Raw genomic sequence first — 23,049 nt, 5'->3', positions numbered from 1 at the left:
GATGAACATTTTCAACTCTACTCCTCGACGTAGACGCAGTCATGGTCATTGCCATTATACATCACCTACTCTCCATGATGTCTCTGTTAATGACCTTCTGCCATTTATACAAAAGCCGTTAGGTATTCATCACATTCGCATGAAGCTTTATTCATTACCCCTTTTCAACACTTCAGTCAACTTGAGCAATATCCTTCACCATAAATCCGTTCAATCGAAAATACCACCCTATTTCAATATCAGTCTTTACCTATTATTTCTTATACCTATACCAAACTAATTGCAACTAAAATTTTCAATTACAAACACGTGTTGTCATTAAGATGCGGAATACATTATTATCCTCTTTTTGTTTTAGATATTTACACTAAGAGAATTACAGCAAATTTGTTAATCTTAAACGTGATTCTATACGAGTTGCCGGTTCGAAAAGCTTGTGTCGCTAGCCTAGGTCTATGTTCATCGTCAACAGTGGACTCTCTTCAACATTGAATACTAGAAAAATTGATGATACAAGACCAACATTTCTGGTGAATTATATTTTTTATTCACAGCTTCTCTCTATGTTCTTTAGTCTTTGCCCAAATACAAAAAAATAAATAAAATAAATTAACACTTGTCAATTAGGGGCAATCACTCCTACGAGTCTACTTAATAGGTAGATCCAGATGTTGTCCTGTTGGTCTTTTTTGCTATATGAAAAGTCTATATAACCTTTTAAAAATTTAAGATAATGGACAAAACCTTACATTATTCGTCAACATATTCATCTAAAAATAAAAATTCCAATAATAAGTGGACTAACGATTGTGGCTTTGTTAACTTATTTGTAGATATGTAAAAATAAGAAGACGTGGTATGATTGCGAATGAGACAATAGTCTTGCTGATCATGTTTGCTATCTAAAGTGGCTATCTTTCGATAATAAATTTTTTTATAAATGGCCGACGAAAAAACATAGGTAAAAATGGTGATTTAAGAGAAATTAAATGGTTTTTAGAAATAGATAATACAATGAAATTAAGTGCAGAAAAAATCAATATAAGAAGTTTGGTTCTGTTACAAATATATAACCATTATTCGGGTCCGATTACAAAGAACATAAAAGGAAGTAGTACATACAGAATGTTTTTAAAGAAAATAGTTCCTACGCATACCTGTGACTTCGTCCGAAAATGAAACATTTAGGTAGCTTTGATATCAAATGAAAGCTCAAGGGCAAGGGATCCATGTAGAACATTTGACCTGTTGATACTAGCTCTTGAATAAAGAAATAAACATATGAAATGATGAAAAGAGGGCATATTTGCTTAGTTGCTAAGATCAGAAGTATATGTTTCTATACTACCCAACATCCGGAAATCACTCCACTTTTCAGCACAAGTCAGGGGAGGTTTGTTTTATAATGAAATGACTGTCATTTTATTTGAACTTCAGATAAAATAGCAATTAGGCTATGAATCAGTGATTTTACTCCATACAGGAAATACATACATTCGTACTCACTTCGTATTATTACTTATTTAACTGTTTTATTATATTCAGTAAGAAATGGAATATCAGTGAATGTCTGGTAATTGGCATAGCTCTTTACTGTCAACTGAGAAATGTATAGTAGTCTCTGCATTTTACCCTGCTACTTGTAACGATAGAAAATACTCATCTTAAAAAAAAGTTAATTAATGAATTACTTTTACAAAATTGTTGTTCATCTTCTGACTCGCCATCACACATCTGTTCTCTAGAACAAATCGTTGTCTGGTCTACACATTGATGACCATTAGGACATTTAGCCAAATACACAGGACATTCATAAGCTACAATATCAAACCAAGAAATAAATAACTGTTTGAAAAATTACTTATTTGGAACATAAAAACAGGTTCAGAAGAGTCATGCAAATCACATTTGCATTAAGTGACAGGTAACAGAATCATTTTACACACTTTAGTCTGAAAAACAAAAATATATTCAATCAATGTAATTCGATTGATTATGTCAAGTATGTGTTTATTACCTATAGATGTTTCTATCGAATGTATTTATATAAAATGATGGCTTGGTGATGCAACATCAAATTGCATCCACTGTATGATTTAATTCAACGGATTGCTATATATCACACTTATTTAAATAAGAAATGCAAATATTGTATTATTCCGGATTTAAAAATCCGGGAGTCTTGAGCACTCAAATGTAATTGTATATGTTATATGTGCATTTAAATGAGTCGTTTGATATTTGATAATATGTTTTGGACAATATTTTTCATACATTATTTTGAAGCGGTTTAACACATATTAACAATATAAGAAGCATAATGACTTGTAAGGGGATATAGCTCATTTGCGTCAATTTGTTTAAAGAAATATGTTCTCTCTTATTTTCATTTCGTTGAGTATTATGTTCTATTTACCAAACTTGAACGCAATGCTGCTTACAAATATTCATGACTGATATGGTTTATATGACAAAGAGTCAGCTTTTGAACAACACAACAAACCAGACAAAATACAGTTACAATGAGCTAGTACATAATATAGTTGAACTATGATTTTAAAGATAGCATAAATGTTAATATTTCAAACTGCTTATAATTTGTTTTTCTCTTTTTTAAAAGAAAAACTAAACGAATAAGATAAAATAGTAAATTGAAAGGATCTATTTTAAAAGCTTGAATTCAGCGACAATTGCTATGTTTCTTTTCTTGCCGTGGTATATTTTCATAAACACTGTCACAGCATATAAAATAAACATTGTGTTTCTTTTTTTTACTGGAATTTTAAAGATGCAAATTGCACCGAGACCATTGTTGTCAAAGGATAAGTTTTCGAAAGAGCATTTTCTCCTTTTCATCTTTTCAATAAGAATCGGTCTGAAAAGTTTTATAACATATAACGTTTGATTTCTTAGTTTAACTATTTTAAATAATTCACAAATTTATACCTGAACAATAATCTGTATCATTATCGGAACCATCTTTGCACTCGGAACCCGAACCAAGAAAATGTCCAACACACATGGAAAAAACACGAATACACTGCAGTCCGTCTTTGCACTTTAAAAATCCAACAGGACATTCATAATCTACAATGAAAAAGCAGATTTACTGTTACAAATATATAACAGATTATGACAATTCAAGCGTTTATGTCGTTAATGTTGTTCATGCAATACTTCAATATAAGTCTTACAAAAGCATGAAAAGCATTGACAACAATAAATTTCAAAATTTGTACGAAAAATGGCTCAGGACATTTTTATATGTGTAGGGAGGAGGAAAGCCTCAGTGTTTATTTCAAAGAAGTGTATGCAGAATACTTGACCGAACAGTGCTTTAATTTTCACCTTAGATGTGGTTGGCAAATATGATTTGTCATATATGATGAATGAAATATTAATATGGCGTAAATGCAAAATAACTGTTTTTTATTAATAACTAGACATCGAAAATTGAAAAATTATCCACTTCATGGTATATATATTAATAAAGGACTATGTCGTTCCAAACACACTTTTTATCTTGTTACGTAATATGGATTTTTGTAACTATATATAATTGTTCGTCAATTTTAGTCAACTGATGATTAGTAACGTAAAAGCAAGGTTAGGATTTGAAAGTCTGTTGTCATCTTAATAGCAGATTATCATAAACTGTATGTTTTGGTTTTAGATCAGTGCTAGTTTGTACTTCATAAGCACAGAGAACATTGAATGTGTAGTCAAAATAAAGCCACATATTTTCCGTTGATGTTTAGTTGCGGGACACTTTACTCAAAATCACCTACCCTGTATTCAGAAATGAGCCTTAGCGTTTATATTCGAAACTTTCAAATAAGAAACAAATTGAATAAACACAAATATCTTTTCAATCAGCCTGATCATTCAATCCTTTCTATGCAAGTTCGCATCATCAAATAAATACACCACATCACTAACAATCCTCATTTTGCAACACCTCTCCGTATACAAAAAAAAAGACTACTGGATTCGACAATTGGGAACTGCGACACTATATGGTTGCAATGACAAAATTGACGGTAAAGGTATTATATCTAGTCCTTCATGTAGCTCGGTGAATGTGATGAACATTTTCAACTCTACTCCTCGACGTAGACGCAGTCATGGTCATTGCCATTATACATCACCTACTCTCCATGATGTCTCTGTTAATGACCTTCTGCCATTTATACAAAAGCCGTTAGGTATTCATCACATTCGCATGAAGCTTTATTCATTACCCCTTTTCAACACTTCAGTCAACTTGAGCAATATCCTTCACCATAAATCCGTTCAATCGAAAATACCACCCTATTTCAATATCAGTCTTTACCTATTATTTCTTATACCTATACCAAACTAATTGCAACTAAAATTTTCAATTACAAACACGTGTTGTCATTAAGATGCGGAATACATTATTATCCTCTTTTTGTTTTAGATATTTACACTAAGAGAATTACAGCAAATTTGTTAATCTTAAACGTGATTCTATACGAGTTGCCGGTTCGAAAAGCTTGTGTCGCTAGCCTAGGTCTATGTTCATCGTCAACAGTGGACTCTCTTCAACATTGAATACTAGAAAAATTGATGATACAAGACCAACATTTCTGGTGAATTATATTTTTTATTCACAGCTTCTCTCTATGTTCTTTAGTCTTTGCCCAAATACAAAAAAATAAATAAAATAAATTAACACTTGTCAATTAGGGGCAATCACTCCTACGAGTCTACTTAATAGGTAGATCCAGATGTTGTCCTGTTGGTCTTTTTTGCTATATGAAAAGTCTATATAACCTTTTAAAAATTTAAGATAATGGACAAAACCTTACATTATTCGTCAACATATTCATCTAAAAATAAAAATTCCAATAATAAGTGGACTAACGATTGTGGCTTTGTTAACTTATTTGTAGATATGTAAAAATAAGAAGACGTGGTATGATTGCGAATGAGACAATAGTCTTGCTGATCATGTTTGCTATCTAAAGTGGCTATCTTTCGATAATAAATTTTTTTATAAATGGCCGACGAAAAAACATAGGTAAAAATGGTGATTTAAGAGAAATTAAATGGTTTTTAGAAATAGATAATACAATGAAATTAAGTGCAGAAAAAATCAATATAAGAAGTTTGGTTCTGTTACAAATATATAACCATTATTCGGGTCCGATTACAAAGAACATAAAAGGAAGTAGTACATACAGAATGTTTTTAAAGAAAATAGTTCCTACGCATACCTGTGACTTCGTCCGAAAATGAAACATTTAGGTAGCTTTGATATCAAATGAAAGCTCAAGGGCAAGGGATCCATGTAGAACATTTGACCTGTTGATACTAGCTCTTGAATAAAGAAATAAACATATGAAATGATGAAAAGAGGGCATATTTGCTTAGTTGCTAAGATCAGAAGTATATGTTTCTATACTACCCAACATCCGGAAATCACTCCACTTTTCAGCACAAGTCAGGGGAGGTTTGTTTTATAATGAAATGACTGTCATTTTATTTGAACTTCAGATAAAATAGCAATTAGGCTATGAATCAGTGATTTTACTCCATACAGGAAATACATACATTCGTACTCACTTCGTATTATTACTTATTTAACTGTTTTATTATATTCAGTAAGAAATGGAATATCAGTGAATGTCTGGTAATTGGCATAGCTCTTTACTGTCAACTGAGAAATGTATAGTAGTCTCTGCATTTTACCCTGCTACTTGTAACGATAGAAAATACTCATCTTAAAAAAAAGTTAATTAATGAATTACTTTTACAAAATTGTTGTTCATCTTCTGACTCGCCATCACACATCTGTTCTCTAGAACAAATCGTTGTCTGGTCTACACATTGATGACCATTAGGACATTTAGCCAAATACACAGGACATTCATAAGCTACAATATCAAACCAAGAAATAAATAACTGTTTGAAAAATTACTTATTTGGAACATAAAAACAGGTTCAGAAGAGTCATGCAAATCACATTTGCATTAAGTGACAGGTAACAGAATCATTTTACACACTTTAGTCTGAAAAACAAAAATATATTCAATCAATGTAATTCGATTGATTATGTCAAGTATGTGTTTATTACCTATAGATGTTTCTATCGAATGTATTTATATAAAATGATGGCTTGGTGATGCAACATCAAATTGCATCCACTGTATGATTTAATTCAACGGATTGCTATATATCACACTTATTTAAATAAGAAATGCAAATATTGTATTATTCCGGATTTAAAAATCCGGGAGTCTTGAGCACTCAAATGTAATTGTATATGTTATATGTGCATTTAAATGAGTCGTTTGATATTTGATAATATGTTTTGGACAATATTTTTCATACATTATTTTGAAGCGGTTTAACACATATTAACAATATAAGAAGCATAATGACTTGTAAGGGGATATAGCTCATTTGCGTCAATTTGTTTAAAGAAATATGTTCTCTCTTATTTTCATTTCGTTGAGTATTATGTTCTATTTACCAAACTTGAACGCAATGCTGCTTACAAATATTCATGACTGATATGGTTTATATGACAAAGAGTCAGCTTTTGAACAACACAACAAACCAGACAAAATACAGTTACAATGAGCTAGTACATAATATAGTTGAACTATGATTTTAAAGATAGCATAAATGTTAATATTTCAAACTGCTTATAATTTGTTTTTCTCTTTTTTAAAAGAAAAACTAAACGAATAAGATAAAATAGTAAATTGAAAGGATCTATTTTAAAAGCTTGAATTCAGCGACAATTGCTATGTTTCTTTTCTTGCCGTGGTATATTTTCATAAACACTGTCACAGCATATAAAATAAACATTGTGTTTCTTTTTTTTACTGGAATTTTAAAGATGCAAATTGCACCGAGACCATTGTTGTCAAAGGATAAGTTTTCGAAAGAGCATTTTCTCCTTTTCATCTTTTCAATAAGAATCGGTCTGAAAAGTTTTATAACATATAACGTTTGATTTCTTAGTTTAACTATTTTAAATAATTCACAAATTTATACCTGAACAATAATCTGTATCATTATCGGAACCATCTTTGCACTCGGAACCCGAACCAAGAAAATGTCCAACACACATGGAAAAAACACGAATACACTGCAGTCCGTCTTTGCACTTTAAAAATCCAACAGGACATTCATAATCTACAATGAAAAAGCAGATTTACTGTTACAAATATATAACAGATTATGACAATTCAAGCGTTTATGTCGTTAATGTTGTTCATGCAATACTTCAATATAAGTCTTACAAAAGCATGAAAAGCATTGACAACAATAAATTTCAAAATTTGTACGAAAAATGGCTCAGGACATTTTTATATGTGTAGGGAGGAGGAAAGCCTCAGTGTTTATTTCAAAGAAGTGTATGCAGAATACTTGACCGAACAGTGCTTTAATTTTCACCTTAGATGTGGTTGGCAAATATGATTTGTCATATATGATGAATGAAATATTAATATGGCGTAAATGCAAAATAACTGTTTTTTATTAATAACTAGACATCGAAAATTGAAAAATTATCCACTTCATGGTATATATATTAATAAAGGACTATGTCGTTCCAAACACACTTTTTATCTTGTTACGTAATATGGATTTTTGTAACTATATATAATTGTTCGTCAATTTTAGTCAACTGATGATTAGTAACGTAAAAGCAAGGTTAGGATTTGAAAGTCTGTTGTCATCTTAATAGCAGATTATCATAAACTGTATGTTTTGGTTTTAGATCAGTGCTAGTTTGTACTTCATAAGCACAGAGAACATTGAATGTGTAGTCAAAATAAAGCCACATATTTTCCGTTGATGTTTAGTTGCGGGACACTTTACTCAAAATCACCTACCCTGTATTCAGAAATGAGCCTTAGCGTTTATATTCGAAACTTTCAAATAAGAAACAAATTGAATAAACACAAATATCTTGCGTCCAGAGCTATTTACCTACATCAGGAACGTTCAATTGAAACCATTTAAAAGACCAGGATGTATCAATACAAGGAAACATGAAAGCTTTATGACTAATGGGGAACTAAAGTAAAAACCTATTCATGTAAAGTCAATTTTATCTGAGGGAGTAAAAACCTTAGTTTCTATGTAATTTCTTTATTTATCAACAGGAAATTGTAGGAAAATGTATCATTACTTATTCCGATACAGAAAAAATCACTTGTGACCGGGAATATGTTGTTCAACTGGTTGTTAGTACTAACGAGTGGTTAAAATTTCTTAAACATTCGATTAAAAATAATCATATGATTAGTGTGTTGGTGTTAAATTTAATGCTGTGTTAAAAATGCTAAACCTGTCGTTCAATTTAATAAACCCCATGAGGATGTATTAATTTTTAATCATAAGAGTAAAAGATCCAATATGGCTGTTGTAGTTATGCAAAAAACGGTTTATGCTCGAAAACATGAGACGTTTTAAAGGTAATTATCCCCTGTGGGATTTGAGCAATGATCAGCTCTGAAAGTGTTTAAGATTGAAAGAAACACAATAAATCTGTTAGGAGTTGAGTTGAAACATAAATTTGAAAGGGATTAGACGAGACAAGGCGAAGGATTGGAGGGATACATATAATGGTAATCTAATAACAGAAAGAAATTGCACATTTTGGCAGGTTGTATGTTACCGCTTTCCGATCAGTTCTGATCGTAAACACGGACTCGTTATTGTGCGGTATCATTCAACAAATTATGACGAACCAGTGTTTTTGAAATAATACCACCGCATTAATGTGCAGGAAATAAGTGATTTCCAAAGCAAGTCTTTACTAATTTTCCCGTTTTTCGAAGTTCAAATATTAGCACATTTGGTAACGTTATTGACGTTAGTGCTAACAAAGGTACATTGTAATGGGTTAATTCGGCCCACAGATAGCTCGTACCGTACGATAATGATATTTTTGCGTAGTTTATTTTATCATATATTTATTTTCATTTAGTGAAATGTATGAGCCTGAGAAGGATACAATGAGACAACTCTCTACCAGGATACAAATATTCATAATGAAAATTTACTTTAGTAGGTGTTTTATGTCAGTGATTTAGTATAATGTATGGTGAATGAAAAGTCTCATATTTCTCAGCCGACACGATATACAAAAACAAGTACCTGTTACACAGCATTTGGGAAACCTGAGGTCAGGTACAAATTTGGATACAGACGTACGGCTGGGGTTTGAAAAACACACCCCATTCATATATTGATTTATGCTAAAATCCTTATCCATTCATATATTTCATATATATAACCACAACCCATTTCCATTTATTTTCGAGCTATCATGACATCTTATCCCAATGATATGTTAACCACATGGGATCCGATATTCATAGTACGAGATTAAATGATCAGAACACAGTTTTTTAAGACATCTTAACAGAAGATTAACATAAATGACCCATTGACGTATACATTTCTACACATTGACATATTACCTCCGTGAAAACATCCCATTGATAATATATTTGACATTCTAAAAAAGTGACCCATACCAGCGGGACGTCTGTGTATACCTTTATATAGGAAAAGAACCCCACCCCGTGTCCTCGTATATATAAATTTTTCTGTATGTGCCTGTCCCAAGTCAGCAGCCTATAATTCAGTGGTTGTTGGTTGTTGCTATATATTATATTTGTTTTTCGTTCATTGTTTTGTACATAAACCATGACCGTTAGTTTTCTCTTTTGAATTATTTAACATTTGTCATCTAAGGGCCTTTTATAGCGAACTATGCGGTAAGGGTTTGGCTAATTTTGACGGCCGTAAAATGGACTATAGCTGTCAAATTCTACTTTATTTTATCTCTGGTAGAGCGTTGTCTCATTGGTAATCATACCACATCTTTTTATTTTTATATTAACTATTATGCACCCTCCGCGTGAATATCGGATATCCAAGATATATCATAGGTATTGTATCGGATAGTTCTTTATTATTTTTTTTACGGCCAAAAATTATTTGTTAAGGGTTTTGTAAATAAATGTAACGAACAAGTCGTAACTGTATTTTACAAAACAAGGAGATGTGGATGATGCTCTGCTATGCCCTATGCATGAGTAAAGTCCCACATACTTTAGATTTCACAAAAAGTTTGTTGAAATACAACTTGAAATTGTTGCGCTGTCTGTAATACACCAATGATGCCCCCGCCTGACCATATGAAATTATAAATCAAACAATATATAATACTGTCAGCTACAAGTTTTTCTTAAATATACTCACTGAATTACTGACAAACAATAGCAAGCAATTTATGGTCTGAGAAATAAGTAGGAAATTCATAAATTTTGTTTGAAAGCATCTTTTAGTCGTCAAAGTTCAACTTTCCAGTTTTAGTAGTCACCAATGCATGTAATTGTTACAGATCTAAATTTATTTCACCATCCGTAATAACTATCTAAAACTTGGCATGCCATATTTGATAGAAATGCGTACGTGAAAGAAAGCACTCTTCAGCAAAGCGTCAACGGAGATTGCATTTCACGGATGTACAATACGACGATTTCATCAATTATCAAAAACAAAAAAAAAGTGGAATCTGTATCGAGTTGTACTGAATTAACAACAGGAATTACAGGTTTTTGAAGGACTCATTATCATGTTAATATATAGATTAAACAAAGACTTCAAATTATCTGCTATCAACACTCAAATCAATGAAAGATAAACTGTATGCAAAAGAGAGGCGAAGCATACCAAAGGGACATTCAAACTCTTCAGTCGGAAATTAAGGGACAATGCCATTACTAAAAAAGAAAAACAAAAACGAACAAACAATAGTACACACAACACAACATAGAAAACTAAAGACTAAGCAACATGAACCCCACCAACCATAGGGGGTGATCTCAGGTGTTCTGGAAGGGTAAGCAGATTCTGCTACACATGTAGCACCCGTCGTGTTGCTCATGTTGGTACAAAACCGGTGATTAGTCTAACTAGATAGATCACATTCAGGGAAAGGGGGACGGGTTTGTAGTTACGACAATTGGAACGTATCCGTTGTCATTTGTGAGACGGATATTCCATAACGGTCAACCAACTCGTGATGACGTCCGTAAAATTTACGAAGGGACGATTTCAATTTCACCACTTGGAAATCGTGGTTTAATAACATCCTTGTGAGAAGCAACCCTCTATCAAGGAAATCATGATAGAAAATACAAGCCTTAGAATATCGTATCAACTGAGTGATGTATACTTCTTACGCAGGCGCTGCTAGAATGTTGCTACAAAGAGATGGAAATTTACCAATTGGGAAGCTGAAATCTTCTCTTTTGTCGTAATTTTTGGTTTTCAACGGACCATCATTGTCAATGTCTAGATGTAAGTCAAGATATGATGCAGACTTAACTGTATCTGTTGTATCCTTTATTTTAAATTCGATGGAATAGATGCGTTCAGCATAGTCACTAAATTTTGAACTATTTAGTTAGAGAGCATCGTATATATTACGGAAAATAAAGTTAAATGATACTACTAACTTCTTTTCTTTCTTCCTAAGAAGTTCTTGAATGAAGTCAGCCTCATATGAATAAACAAACAAGTCGGCAAGAAGAGGGGCACAATTGGTGCCAATGGAGATGCCGATTGTATGTTGAAAAGCACGTTCTCCGAACGTAACAATATGTTGTCAATCATGTTATTGATTTAACCAACAACATAAAGAGATGACCGAAGACAGAACTGACAATGTTTCAAAGTTTGAATAGCCACATATATCCGACAGCACATTTTGTTGAAACGATTGCATTGATTTTCCGCATTTCTGAAATTATTTTTCTATTCAAGCACATTTCGTTTTGATATTTAAACAGACAATTATGGTTACTCTAAAATATGAACATGTTACCATACAAAATATGAACATGTTATAAGATATGTAATCAATCATATGTGTCGCCCAAAAACCTTTAAAAAACGAAGAGAAGGTTATTTAAAGCAGAAAAGGAAGTTATAGGCCCTGATTTACAATGCATCGGGTAAGTTGTGGGAAACACTTGCTAATTACCCAAAATTAATCATATGATCAAAAATTAATACAGTCACTGTGATTAACGAATAAAATAAGTTGAACAACAAAATTTAATCATTGTATTTACTAATCATGCGATCAACTTTTAACCACGCGTTAAACTTAATCATATGATTAGTTTAATGACAAGTTGAACAACAGAACCCTGATGCTCAACCTACCAGCAGTGACATGCAACTGTAGTTTGCCGTTTAACCGTATTATTTCATTTAGCAGATTAAAATTCAAGGTAAAAAAAAAACAATTGAGGGAATCAAATGAACTTTAAGAAGGGATATATGGTCAATAGGGTATCAAGTTATACACTTGACTGAACAGATCTGAAATGATCTCATTTGACTACATTTTGCTGCTTTTATTTAACTAATATGAATAAAAGAACAAAGCTTATTTCAATGGTGGTTCGAAGATACTTGCGATCTGTTGTTTTCTCCGTACATTTATTAGAGACGGTCAGAAAATTGAAATACCTAAATATCGGATAAATAAGACATACAAATGCAGAACCTTAGTAGTATTTTAAGTTGTGTTTGAAAAAAGAGAACATATGAAACTTTAAACACACTACCAATGCATACGTCTAATATTTAAGATTTATACAAGTGAAGCTGAACGTTTTGTAATAAGTGCAATTTCTAAAGCTGGATGTCAAATGGAAAAGTTTACAAGTATGTGTGTGTGTGTGTGTGATCTAGAACGAATCTAATGTTAATTGTTATCTGACTATCTATAGACCTATTGTTATATAATTAAGGCCATTAGAACGTTTGTCAGCGGTATCAGAGGTTCACAAATGTCGATAATATTCTAGAATGTTTGAAAAAAAAACCAGTTGATATATTTATTTTGAGACAATATGTGACGCTAAAACATACACACTTAATTGAAGATTTCCACCTAGATATTTTATACGTTTTAATATGTCAAAACACAATGTTGACTACTTTGTCCCATTTTGACATTTTTACCTACAGTTTGGTGCAGACCAAGCATTACATAAAGTAAACGCAAGTTAACGCCGCGTGCACATATTTCGTTAGTTAACTTCAATTTTGGCGTTTACTATAATTACGTTAACGCGGTCAAAAAGGAAATGTCTAATGTCTACCCGAGTAAACGGGCGTTTACTCTGTGTCCGTTTAGTCAGTAGTAAACGGTCGTTTACTTCAAATTTCACAAGTTTATTTTTACGTGCACTTAAAAGTAAACGGGCGTTTACTACAGATTTCACAAGTATATTTGTACGCGCACTTGAAAGTAAACGCGCGTTTACTTTTCGCGTTATCTTATTTTGTAAATTAAGAAATAAACTACGTGTTCATTTGGACATTTATTTTATTAAAACGACTTTTATCTAAATAATTTACGTATATGTTTCAAACCAGAACAATTCAAAAACACTTTTAATTCGAAATATTTACTTTTATTATTTACAAAAAAACATTTCCAATAACTTTACTGAGTAGCAGGTTAAACGTTTTCTATATTTTCTTTTCAAAAGTTACATGTACAAATATCGAGAAGGATAGAAAGGTTATCCAACACATCGGAAAAATATTTTTATATAATTGGAGATAATCATCATGATTTACGTTGCTTCGTTCCCCATTTTCAACAGTCTCTTCCTAAATATAGCTCGATACATTTTATACATGGATTTTTAATCGTAATTAACCTTGTTTGCCTTGGATTTATATGATTTAAAAAAAAGTAAAATCACAAAAATACTGAACTCCGAGGAAAATTCAATCGGAAAGTCCCTAATCACATGGCAAAATCAAATGACAAAACACATCAAACGAATGGACAACAACTGTCAAATTCCTGACTTGGTACAGGCATTTTCAAATGTAGAAAATGGTGAATTGAACCTGGTTTTATAGCGCTAAACCTCTCACTTGTACGACAGTCTCATCAAATTCCGTTATATTTACAACGATGCGTGAACAAAACAGACATTATAAATAAAATAGTCAAAATATGGGTAAGATTCTGTTTTGCAAAGTGTTCAAACGAAAATTGTACTTTGTAAATATAGGGATATTAATCAAGTATGTACATTTGTACCGTCTCCTCAATTTAGACAGACTTATCCATAACGATTATAAATGATATCTCGGACGTCCAAAAAATACACTCGATCTGATTGTGTTCCAATATTGCTGTCATTTGTTTTATATAGTCCTTCCTGACATAAAAATATTACTGATTAACTATGCGGCTATATAGACTTACATAATAAAAAGCAAATATGGTCAGTTTTGGTTATTGCAGTCAATTAATTTTGTTATACGAGTCATCCTGCGGAACCAAAACTACTGAAATTTTTTTACGATTCAATATTTTGAATAAAAGTGAACATGCTGGCATTCTAAATTGATGCGAACAGATTTTTGTGATGTCATTTGTATTATACTATCCATCCTTACATGAATATATTACTGATTTACTATGCGACTATAAATTTACAAAATAAAGTGCAAATATGGTCAGTTTTGGTTGATGTGGACAAATAATTTTGTTATACAAGTCATCCTGAGGAACCAAAACTACTGAAATTTTTTAACGATTCAATATTTTGAATTAAAAGAGGACATTCTTGCTCTCTTAATTGATGCGAACAAAATTTTGTAGTAATTATGTTCCAATATTGCTATCATTTGTATTATACAATCTATCCTTACATGAATATATTACTGATTTACTATGCGACTATAAGATTTACATAATAAAGTGCAAATATGGTCAGTTTTGGTTGATGTGGATAAATAATTTTGTTATACAAGTCAGTCTGAGATATCAAAACTACTGAAATTTGTTTTCAATTCAATATTTTAAATAAAAAGAGGACATTATGGTACTCTTAATTGATGCAAAAAATTTTTTTAGTCATTGTGTTAATATTGCTGTCATTTATATTATACAGTCTTTCCTAACATAAAAATATTACCGATTTACAATGCGGCTATATAGATTTACATAATAAAGAGCAAATATGGTCAGTTTTGGTTGATGCGGTCAAATAGTTTTGTTATACCAGGCATCCTGAGGTATCAAAACTACTGAAATTTGTTCACGATTCAATAGTTTAAATAAAAAGAAGACATGCATGTACTTTTAATAGATGCAGAATTTTTTTTGTAGTTATTGTGTTCCAATATTGCTGTCACCTTTATTATACAATCTGTCCTGACGAAAAAATATTACTGATTTACTATGCGACTATAAGATTTACATTACAAAGTTCAAATATGGTCTTTTTTTTTTGATGCGGACAGATAATTTTGTTATATGAGTCAGTCTGAGGTATGAAAACTACTGATATTTGTTTTACGATTCAATATTTTGAATAAACAAAGGACATGCTGGCACTCTAAGTTGATGCGAACACAATTTTGTATTCATTTTGTTCCATTATTGCTATCATTTGTATTATACAATTCATTTTTACATGAATATATTACTGATTTACTATGCGACTATAAGATTTACATAATAAAGTGAAAATATGGTCAGTTTTGGTTGATGCGGACAGATAATTTTGTTATAGGAGTCAGTCTGAGGTATGAAAACTACTGATAATTGTTTACGATTCAATATTTTGAATAAAAAGAGGACATGCTGGCATCCTAAATTGATGCGAACAAAATTTTGTATTCATTGTGTTCCAATATTGCTATCATTTGTATTATACAATCCATTCTTACATGAATGTATTACTGATTTACTATGCGACTATAAGATTTACATAATAAAGTGAAAATATGGTCAGTTTTGGTTGATGTGGACAGATAATTTTGGTATACGAGTCAGTCTGAGGTATGAAAACTACTGATATTTGTTTACGATTCAATATTTTGAATAAAAAGAGGACATGCTGGCATTCTAAATTGATGCGAACAAATTTTTGTGATGTCATCTGTATTATACTATCTATCCTTACATGAATATATTACTGATTTACTATGCGACTATAAGTTTACATAATAAAGTGCAAATATGGTCAGTTTTGGTTGATGTGGACAAATAATTTTGTTATACAAGTCAGTCTGAGATATCAAAACTACTGAAATTTGTTTACGATTCAATATTTTGAATAAAAAGAGGACAATATGGTACTCTTAATTGATGCAGACATTTTTGTTTAGTCAGTGTGTTCCAATATTGCTGTCATTTGTATTATATAGTCCTTCCTAACATAAAAATATTACTGATTTACTATGCGGCTATATAGATTTACATAATAAAGAGCAAATATGGTCAGTTTTGGTTGATACAGACAAATAATATTGTTATTCAAGTCAGTCAAAGATATCAAAACTACTGAAATTTGTTTACGATTCAATATTTTGAATAAAAAGAGGACATTATGGTACTCTTAATTGATGCAGAAATTTTTTTTTAGTCAGTATGTTCCAATATTGCTGTCATTTGTATTATATAGTCTTTCCTAACATAAAAATATTACTTATTTACTATGCGGCTATATAGATTTACATAATAAAGAGCAATTATGGTCAGTTTTGGTTGATGCCGTCAAATAATGTTGTTATACCAGGCATCCTGAGGTATCAAAACTACTGAAATTTGTTCACGATTCAATATTTTTAAATAAAAAGAGGACATGCATGTACTTTTAATAGATGCAGAATTTTTTTTTGTACTTATTGTGTTCCAATATTGCTGTCACCTTTATTATACAATCTATCCTGACAAAAAAAATATTACTGATTTACTATGCGACTATAAGATTTACATAATAAAGTGCAAATATGGTCAGTTTTGGTTGATGCGGACAGATGATTTTGTTATACGAGTCAGTCTGAGGTATGAAAACTACTGATATTTGTTTACGATTCAATATTTTGAATAAAAAGAGGACATGCTGGCATTCTAAATTGATGCGAACAAATTTTTGTGATGTCATTTGTATTATACTATCCATCCTTACATGAATATATTACTGATTTACTATGCGACTATAAGTTTACATAATAAAGTGCAAATATGGTCAGTTTTGGTTGATGTGGACAAATAATTTTGTTATACAAGTCAGTCTGAGATATCAAAACTACTGAAATTTGTTTACGATTCAATATTTTGAATAAAAAGAGGACAATATGGTACTCTTAATTGATGCAGAAATTTTTGTTTAGTCAGTGTGTTCCAATATTGCTGTCATTTGTATTATATAGTCCTTCCTAACATAAAAATATTACTGATTTACTATGCGGCTATATAGATTTACATAATAAAGAGCAAATATGGTCAGTTTTGGTTGATACAGACAAATAATTTTGTTATTCAAGTCAGTCTGTGGTATGAGAACTACTGATATTTGTTTTACGATTCAATATTTTGAATAAAAAAGGACATGCTGGCACTCTTAATAGATGCGAAAAAAATTTTGTATTCATTGTGTTCAAATTGTGCTGTCATTTGTATTATACAATCCATCCTTACATGAATATATTACTGATTTACTATGCGACTATAAGACATACATAATAAAGTGAAAATATGGTCAGTTTTGGTTAATGCGAACAGATAATTTTGTTATAGGAGTCAGTCTTAGGTATGAAAGCTACTGATATTTGTTTACGATTCAATTTTTTTGAATAAAAAGAGGACATGCTGGCATCCTAAATTGATGCAAACAAAATTTTGTATTCATTCTGTTCCAATATTGCTGTCATTTGTATTATACTATCCATCCTTACATGAATATATTACTGATTTACTATGCGACTATAAGTTTACATAATAAAGTGCAAATATGGTCAGTTTTGGTTGATGTGGACAATCAATTTTGTTATACAAGTCAGTCTGAGATATCAAAACTACTGAAATTTGTTTACGATTCAATATTTTGAATAAAAAGAGGACATTATGGTATTCTAATTGATGCAGAAATTTTTTTTTAGTCAGTGTGTTCCAATATTGCTGTCATTTGTATTATATAGTCCTTCCTAACATAAAAATATTACTGATTTACTATGCGGCTATATAGATTTACATAATAACGAGCAAATATGGTCAGTTTTGGTTGATGCAGACAAATAATTTTGTTATACCAGGCATCCTGAGGTATCAAAACTACTGAAGTTTGTTCACGATTCAATATTTCAAATAAAAAGAGGACATGTATGTACTTTTAATAGATGCAGATTTTTTTTTTGTAGTTATTGTGTTCCAATATTGCTGTCACCTTTATTTTACTATCTGTCCTGACAAAAAAATATTACTGATTTACTATGCGACTATAAGATTTACATTACAAAGATCAAATATGGTCTTTTTTTTTTTTATGCGGACAGATAATTTTGTTATATGAGTCAGTCTGAGGTATGAAAACTACTGATATTTGTTTTACGATTCAATATTTTGAATAAACAAAGGACATGCTGGCACTCTAAGTTGATGCAAACAAAATTTTGTATTCATTCTGTTCCAATATTGCTGTCATTTGTATTATACTATCCATCCTTACATGAATATATTACTGATTTACTATGCGACTATAAGTTTACATAATAAAGTGCAAATATGGTCAGTTTTGGTTGATGTGGACAAATAATTGTGTTATACAAGTCATTCTGAGATATCAAAACTACTGAAATTTGTTTACGATCCAATATTGTGAATAAAAAGAGGACATTATGGTATTCTAATTGATGCAGAAATTTTTTTTTAGTCAGTGTGTTCCAATATTGCTGTCATTTGTATTATATAGTCCTTCCTAACATAAAAATATTACTGATTTACTATGCGGCTATATAGATTTACATAATAACGAGCAAATATGGTCAGTTTTGGTTGATGCAGACAAATAATTTTGTTATACCAGGCATCCTGAGGTATCAAAACTACTGAAATTTGTTCACGATTCAATATTTCAAATAAAAAGAGGACATGTATGTACTTTTAATAGATGCAGATTTTTTTTTTGTAGTTATTGTGTTCCAATATTGCTGTCACCTTTATTTTACAATCTGTCCTGACAAAAAAATATTACTGATTTACTATGCGACTATAAGATTTACATTACAAAGTTCAAATATGGTCTTTTTTTTTATGCGGACAGATAATTTTGTTATATGAGTCAGTCTGAGGTATGAAAACTACTGATATTTGGTTTTACGATTCAATATTTTGAATAAACAAAGGACATGCTGGCACGCCTAAGTTGATGCAAACAAAATTTTGTATTCATTCTGTTCCAATATTGCTGTCATTTGTATTATACTATCCATCCTTACATGAATATATTACTGATTTACTATGCGACTATAAGTTTACATAATAAAGTGCAAATATGGTCAGTTTTGGTTGATGTGGACAAATAATTTTGTTATACAAGTCATTCTGAGATATCAAAACTACTGAAATTTGTTTACGATCCAATATTTTGAATAAAAAGAGGACATTATGGTATTCTAATTGATGCAGAAATTTTTTTTTAGTCAGTGTGTTCCAATATTGCTGTCATTTGTATTATATAGTCCTTCCTAACATAAAAATATTACTGATTTACTATGCGGCTATATAGATTTACATAATAACGAGCAAATATGGTCAGTTTTGGTTGATGCAGACAAATAATTTTGTTATACCAGGCATCCTGAGGTATCAAAACTACTGAAATTTGTTCACGATTCAATATTTCAAATAAAAAGAGGACATGTATGTACTTTTAATAGATGCAGATTTTTTTTTTGTAGTTATTGTGTTCCAATATTGCTGTCACCTTTATTTTACAATCTGTCCTGACAAAAAAATATTACTGATTTACTATGCGACTATAAGATTTACATTACAAAGTTCAAATATGGTTTTTTTTTTTTATGCGGACAGATAATTTTGTTATATGAGTCAGTCTGAGGTATGAAAACTACTGATATTTGTTTTACGATTCAATATTTTGAATAAACAAAGGACATGCTGGCACTCTAAGTTGATGCGAACACAATTTTGTCTTCATTGTGTTCCAATATTGCTATCATTTGTATTATACAATTTATTCTTACATGAATACATTACTGATTTACTATGCGACTATAAGATTTACATAATAAAGTGCAAATATGGTCAGTTTTGGTTGATGCGGACAGATAATTTTGTTATACGAGTCAGTCTGAGATATCAAAACTACTGAAATTTCTTTACGATTCAATATTTTGAATAAAGAGGACATCTTGACACTCTAAATTGATGCGAACAAAATTTTGTATTCATTGTGTTCCAATATTGCTGTCATTTGTATTATACAATCCATCCTGACGTGAAAATATTACTGATTTACTATGCGACAACAAGTTTAACATAATAAAGTGCAAATATGGTCAGTTTTGGTTGATGCGGACAGATAATTTTGTTATATGAGTCAGTCTGAGGTATGAAAACTACTGATATTTGTTTACGATTCAATATTTTGAATAAAAAGAGGACATGTTGGCACTCTAAATTGATGCGAACAAAATTTTGTATTCATTGTGTTCCAATATTGCTATCATTTGTATTATACTATCCATCCTTACATGAATATATTACTGATTTACTTTGCGACTATAAGATTTACATAATAAAGTGCAAATATGGTCAGTTTTGGCTGATGCGGACAAATAATTTTGTTATACGAGTCAGTCTGAGATATCAAAACTACTGAAATTTGTTCACGATTCAATATTTCAAATAAAAAGAGGACATGTATGTACTTTTAATAGATGCAGATTTTTTTTTTGTAGTTATTGTGTTCCAATATTGCTGTCACCTTTATTTTACAATCTGTCCTGACAAAAAAATATTACTGATTTACTATGCGACTATAAGATTTACATTACAAAGTTCAAATATGGTCTTTTTTTTTATGCGGACAGATAATTTTGTTATATGAGTCAGTCTGAGGTATGAAAACTACTGATATTTGTTTTACGATTCAATATTTTGAATAAACAAAGGACATGCTGGTACTCTAAGTTGATGCGAACACAATTTTGTCTTCATTGTGTTCCAATATTGCTATCATTTGTATTATACAATTTATTCTTACATGAATACATTACTGATTTACTATGCGACTATAAGATTTACATAATAAAGTGCAAATATGGTCAGTTTTGGTTGATGCGGACAGATAATTTTGTTATACGAGTCAGTCTGAGGTATGAAAACTATTGATATTTGTTTACGATTCAATATTTTGAATAGAAAGAGGATATGCTGGCATCCTAAATTGATGCAAACAAAATTTTGTTTTCATTGTGTTCCAATATTGCTATCATTTTTATTATATAATCCATTCTTACATGAATATATTACTGATTTACCATGCGACTATAAGATTTACATAATAATTTAAAAGTGAAAATATGGTCAGTTTTGGTTGATGCGGACAGATAATTTTGTTATATGAGTCAGTGTGAGGTATGAAAACTACTGAAATTTCTTTACGATTCAATATTTTGAATAAAAAGAGGACATGCTGGCACTATAAATTGATGCGAACAAAATTTTGTTTTCATTGTGTTCCAAAATTGCTGTCTATTGTATTAAACAATCCATCCTTCCATGAAAATATTACTGATTTGCTTTGCGACTATAAAATTTCCATAATAAAGTGCAAATATGGTCAGTTTTTCTTGATGCGGACAGATAATTGTGTTATACGAGTCAGTTTGAAGTATGAAAACTATTGATATTTGTTTACGATTCAATATGTTGAATAAAAAGAGGACATGCTGGCATCCTAAATTGATGCGAACAAAATTTTGTATTCATTGTGTTCCAATATTGCTATCATTTGTATTATACTATCCATCCTTACATGAATATATTACTGATTTACTTTGCGACTATAAGATTTACATAATAAAGTGCAAATATGGTCAGTTTTGGCTGATGCGGACAAATAATTTTGTTATACGAGTCAGTCTGAGATATCAAAACTACTGAAATTTCTTTACGATTCAATATTTTGAATAAAGAGGACATCTTGACACTCTATATTGATGCGAACAAAATTTTGTATTCATTGTGTTCCAATATTGCTGTCATTTGTATTATACAATCCATCCTGACGTGAAAATATTACTGATTTACTATGCGACAACAAGTTTAACATAATAAAGTGCAAATATGGTCAGTTTTGGTTGATGCGGACAGATAATTTTGTTATACGAGTCAGTCTGAGGTATGAAAACTACTGATATTTGTTTACGATTCAATATTTTGAATAAAAAGAGGACATGTTGGCACTCTAAATTGATGCGAACAAAATTTTGTATTCATTGTGTATCACTATTGTTGTCATTTGTATTATACAGTCTATCTTGACATAAAAATATAACTGATTTACTATGCGGCGATATAGATTTACTTGATAAAGAGCAAATGTGGTTTTGGTTAATGTGATCAAATAATTTTGTTGTACGAGTCATCCTGAGTCAGCCAGTCTGAGATGAAAAAAAAATGTTCGATTTAGGTGATGATTAAATTATTTGAATAAAAGAAGGACTTGCTTGAACTATTTATTTGTGAAGACAAAGAAATTTACTATGATTAATTTTCAATGAATTAAAGGGATGTAATAACATTATTAATTAATTGTAATCGTCAATATGTCAATCAAAAATGACCAGTTGGTCATTTAATTTTTATGTACCTTATCATTTGATATTTAAGGTCAGTGTATCCAGAATACGAAGACAATCTGCGTTAACGCGCGTTTACTACAAACAAAAATAGAGGACGCGCCTTTTTTCACGTTAACGAGGAAGTAAACGCGAAAGTAAACGCCCGTTTACTATTTACAAAATTAGAAGACGCGCCGTTTTTGCGTTAACGCGGAGGTAAACGCGAAAGTAAACGCGAAAGTAAACGCTAGTTTATTTTTTATGTCTACTGAAATTTCGGAGTTAACGCACAGTTAACACGGCGTTTACATGAAGTGCACGCGAGTAAACGCCGCATTAACTTTTTAATGC

General features: G+C 30.8%; 1 protein-coding gene across 6 annotated transcripts in view; it reads right to left on the bottom strand.

The window, feature by feature from the left end:
- Positions 1-23,049, bottom strand: part of LOC127708934 (low-density lipoprotein receptor-related protein 2-like) — a 327,071-nt gene that overhangs the window by 97,726 nt on the left and 206,296 nt on the right. The gene's annotated exons all lie outside the window — the stretch shown is intronic.

Source organism: Mytilus californianus, unplaced genomic scaffold (assembly GCF_021869535.1).
Source record: "Mytilus californianus isolate M0D057914Y unplaced genomic scaffold, xbMytCali1.0.p SCAF_7, whole genome shotgun sequence".
Classification (NCBI taxonomy): domain Eukaryota; kingdom Metazoa; phylum Mollusca; class Bivalvia; order Mytilida; family Mytilidae; genus Mytilus; species Mytilus californianus.
The sequence above is the reverse complement of the archived record's forward strand: the minus strand, read 5'-3'. Positions and strand labels throughout refer to the sequence as shown.